The sequence below is a fragment of the Camponotus floridanus genome, unplaced genomic scaffold (genome assembly GCF_003227725.1).
Source record: "Camponotus floridanus strain SB8 unplaced genomic scaffold, Cflo_v7.5 scaffold130, whole genome shotgun sequence".
NCBI lineage: Eukaryota > Metazoa > Arthropoda > Insecta > Hymenoptera > Formicidae > Camponotus > Camponotus floridanus.
In genome coordinates, this window is record NW_020229249.1 from 167,071 (window position 1) to 172,391 (window position 5,321).

The following is a 5,321-nucleotide window of genomic DNA, read 5'->3' on the forward strand; positions in this document are numbered from 1 at the left end:
AATTAATTACTTTATTGATAGATACTGTGACCCATCTTTTTATAATAATACATTTAACCTGTATAAATAAAATTTTAAATGGCTTATAAAATACACTATACAAAATAGTATACGCAATAGGGCATAATATAATAAAAATATAAATACAGTATTGGTTTATATTTACTATTAAATTCTTCATACTTTGAGTTAAAATGCAGATATCTCTTGTTGATCTAATATTAGTGAAAATAGCGTACTTTAAGCTGTCATTAAATTTTACACTCGCTGCCGAATGGATTATTATAGTTACTCTTTCTATTAGCATTTGTCTATGGACAGTTGACAAACCTAAGTTTTCTTCAGTGACATCACCGGAAATCGGAATTAATTTTTTGAAATTTGAGGGTTGCTCTTTTCGCACTTTATCATATAACTAAAAGAGAATATATTATGTATATAACGTATTTATTATAATAATTGTGTCATGATTCTTAAGAAATCTTTAATAATATTGCATAAAAATCGTAAAATATTTTGATTATTTTATAATATCTTATTTTTAATGTTTTTTATCGTATACTTTTATCAAATTTTAAAATTAATTTTCTAAAATAAAAAGCGTTTTATATAATAAAATATTTAATTTTATTAAATAAAACGCGTTTTTTTTAATATAATAAAATTTATAAGAAAAATTTTGTCACTTAAACATTGTAAAAGTTCTTAAAAAATACGGTGTTGCACAAAATAGAATCTACTTATGTAATAACCAATAATTAACTTAACGGTAATAATATTTTTTCGAGCCTTTTATTGCTAATTAAAGGATTAATGCTTAATCCTTTCTTCGAATGCATTAATATGAATGTCTCACGAACATCTGGGCAATATCGCAATATCTTCTCGATGTACACTTTACCCAGAAATCCTGTTGCGCCTGTTAAAAATATACTTTGTCCAACGTAAAATGTCGCAATTGAGTTGGCTGGATGAATTATATTCTCATCCATTGTTAAGTAAAAAAATAAAACCAATATAAATTGTAATAACGACAATACTAGCCAAAAATATATGCAAGCACTTGAAAATGGAATCGTCTGTTTTATATCGATATCATTATTAATAGGATATGATCGGATAGAAGATAAATTGAGATTAGTCATCAACGACGTACGCTATTTAATGAAAACATAACCGTTATATGCTATATAATCATTTGCATAGTAGACATGTGTAATAAAACGGAAATTCTGCAAGTTAAAGTTGAAAGAGCAAACTTATACACAATGCAGTGGTCTATACCTAAATATTCTAAAATGATATAAAATGACTTATTTGCAATTTATTCTACACGTATAATATGTGTAATTTTACCAAAAATTGGATATAATCAACTGTAGATTTAAACTATTTCGTTATAAATAAAAATAAATATATCAATTCAAATTAAATTGAAATAAAATAATTTAACTAAAATCGAAAGAAATTAGGCTCGTTATGTATCAAACAACAAGATAAGAAACCTGGCGTAGGCCATAGGCATGTCGGCAAGCGAAAGACTCGGGTTCGATTCCCGATTCAGCGACTTCGCCCCGATATTTTTCTCGTCTACGTCTCTTCAGGGGGGTAAAGAGGGTTTTTATAGAATTTCTCAAAAATGAGAATCTATATATCTTGGTAACTGCACCAAGTAAAATATATGCATATGCCTTGTTCTCGTTTACATTTTCGCATATAATTAAAGTATTTTTAGGCATTACCATCCGCTATGGCTCGCATACGCCAGTTTTTTTATCTTGTTGTAAAATAATTTAAATTGAATAAAATATTTATACAGAGTGTAACTAAAAAAGCGCCCACGGGATAAATAGCGTTATTCCTGATTGAAAATCGAATCGAAAAGTTCTGAATTATTTTTTTCTATGATGCTTAATAAAGCGTCATAAAGCTTAATAAATTATTGAGTAATGTTGCGCCAATAAGCACCGATCTTTAGCCTCATTGTCGAAATTTTCTTTAAAGAAACGCTTTTAACGAAAGAAATATGATTTTCAATGCAAAATAAAGTTTTTCCCATTATTACGACGCATAAGAATATTGCATGATAACGGCATGACATAACGCCGTAGCGGCGGAGTGCATATTACTAGCCGCGCGGCTCACTGACGTGCGTCCAGCTAAAGATCGATACTTATTGACGCATTTTTACTGAATAATTACCGCTTTATTAAGCATTATAGAAAAAGATGATTCAGGACTTTTCAATTCGATTTTTAATCAGGAATAACACTACTTGCTCCGTGGGCGTTTTTTCAGTTACACCCTGGTATATGTATGACTGAAAAGTGTAAAAATAGTAATAAAAATAGTAATAACTTAATAAATAGTAAATAACTTAAGATATTTATGTAAAATGACTCTAAAGAACTTTTTTTTACTTTCTCATATTACTGTTAATTAATATAATATTTCATATAGAAGATACCGAATATATACATGCATATATGTTGCGTGCAATATAAACCATAGTGGACCCATTTTAAACATTGATGCTCGATAGCATCTTTCAAACATCTTATCTACTCGCGATGAGCGTTGAGCGATAAGCTTGCGAGTCCGTAAACTCGGCGGTTTACACGTATGCAAGGGCCAAGGCGAGAAAATCTCGCACGCGCGTTGCCCTCCCTTCGGGGATCTTTTCGAGAAGACCGACTCAAGTGCGGGCGAATCCGTCCTAGTGTACGCACATAAAAATTTATATATTACGATATAGGAGACCGAGTTCTCCGTATTTTCATTGCTTTTTAAAAATTAATAATAGATCTACGTGAAAATCGAGTTTCTTCACGTGATGACTTATATTGTCTATATTAATGAGATCGAGAGTTCACGTATCAAGAATACATAATAAAGTGCATTATAATGAAATTGTGTGTGAATTATAACCCTCACACTATTGCAACCTAATATATGTATTAAAAATTAAAAACTTTTAACATTTCAACAACTTTTTTATCTTTATTAGTTTTTATTTATTTTATATATTTTAATTTTCTTTTTAATTCATTTTATTTGCTAAAATATACGAAGCTTAATCCTAAAAATGTATATGAAAAACATTTTTAATTTATTTCTTAAACATTTTTTTCAATTCTTTAACAACTAAATGCTGATTTATCAAAACTGATATAAATTTTCATTCATTTAGTTAGCTTATTTATCAGGAATTTATATTTATTGTGTGTTTATATATTTTTAACTCTATTAGAGTATCAATAATTTTTGAGATTTTTGATTTCAAAGTTTATTTATGTAATTTAATCTTCTTTATCAGCTGCTTAATTGAAATTTTTCCTGTATATTTTAATGATTTTTAATGACTTTTAATAATATTTTATTCGACACAGTTTTTGTCCATAGGACATATAAAACGTAGAAAAATGATAAGAAATAATTAACAAATCTGAATCAAATCTGATTCAAGTTTAGGACGTAGAATGTAGGATATAAAGTGATAATTACATAATAATTAACGTAAGCAAACGTAGGTGAAAGTCTGGATAGTTTAAGAATTTTAGTTTTTGCAAATATTTATACAATGATATACTATAATTTATTACATCGTAATACATGTTTTTTCTTCCACAGACTGTAAAGGTAAAATGTAATAACATATATCTGACAAGTTTTCCTTCTTAAAAAAAGATATATTTAATTTTATTCCACGAGATCTCATTAATAGAAGAAGGTGGATAATGATTTGAGGAGGATGTCAGTTGACAACTGAAAAAGGAAGGCAAGGAATAGAGATGTGTGAAAGAGCATAGTGTTACAGGCTAAGGCTCACCCTGAGCTGTGATGCCATTGGAAGAAAAAGAAGAATTATTTTAAATATACTTTTAATAATATTTAATTATATTATAATACATATTAAATAATTTTATACGACATATTCTACAACTATATTTCTCAAATAAAAAAATAATTTATAAGAATGCAATTTATCGTACTTCATCACGCCACGTTTCTATGCCGTAACAATCATAACTTTAACAACAGCCAATTAGTATATAGTTGTCAAAAGCAAATGGATTATTATAAAACACTTGTACTATTCCTTTTCCATAACTTACCAATCTCACTGGACCGTTAAAGTTTTCCAATCAGCCTTTTACGGATTCATTTATCGCTGGTGAAACTGGACATAGAAAATTTTAATTTAGTAAAATTTCATATCAATAAATTCGTATATGGATTTATCTTATTGTTTAATTTAAATTATATAAAAGTTTAAGGAAAATAGGACAATACTTTATAATTTTATAATAAACACTTTTGATATTATTCGAGATAACGTAAATTGTTTAATTTATCTTTGTTTGATATTAAAAGAATTGTATACAATATTAAATGTGTGAATTAACTTTTATATATAAAATTTATATATAAAATCCATAAAATCCAATCATAATTATAATTACATTGTCAGAATCATAGTGATAAATTACATTAAAATATTCTCTTATGATATATGCATTTATTTGACGTAACAACATACTTATAAATGGTCTGCAAGTCACGCACGGCAGTGATTCGGAATAATCAGTTACCCCCTCCCCCTCCACCTGTTCCGCAGTCTCTTGATAAATGTATACATATTCGGCATTGTACCCCCCCCCCCTCCCCTAAATATCTGCAAATAATCCCGAAGATACATCAGATATGCTACGTAATAGAAATGTAAAAAAAATAATAGAAATGTAAAAAAACAATATTATTCAAATTAATTATGAAAAATGTTAATATAAATAATTCAAATGAGCACCGATTTGAGAAACAGTTATATCAACACATTGAATTATTTCAAAATCGTTTGCAATACACTGTCTTTAAATGTAATATGTAAATAAAAAAGAATTTAAACTTTATCGAAGGTATATATAATTATTATAATAAAAGTACACTCGGCAACCAAAATGCCTTAATACCTGAATTTGCCCGTGTCAAGGCATATTCGGACGTACTTCCACTCTATTATAATTGTGCATCATGACTATTTAATATCTGGCAACGATGTTTCAAAGCGATTTTACACAAAATTCAAACTAATGTGTGATATATCTGAAAAAGTGGTTATATGTCAAATATGTCAAAATGTATATGGTTAGAAAGTAAGTAATGCACATTAATTATATAAAATATTAAAATAAAATACATTAAATATATAAAAAATATAAAGCGTGATATGAATTACACATATTAATGTCAGTTTTTTATTGTGTGTCACAGATTTGAGGATGAGCGACTGGTGTTCAAATATAAAAACTTGTCAGAAATAA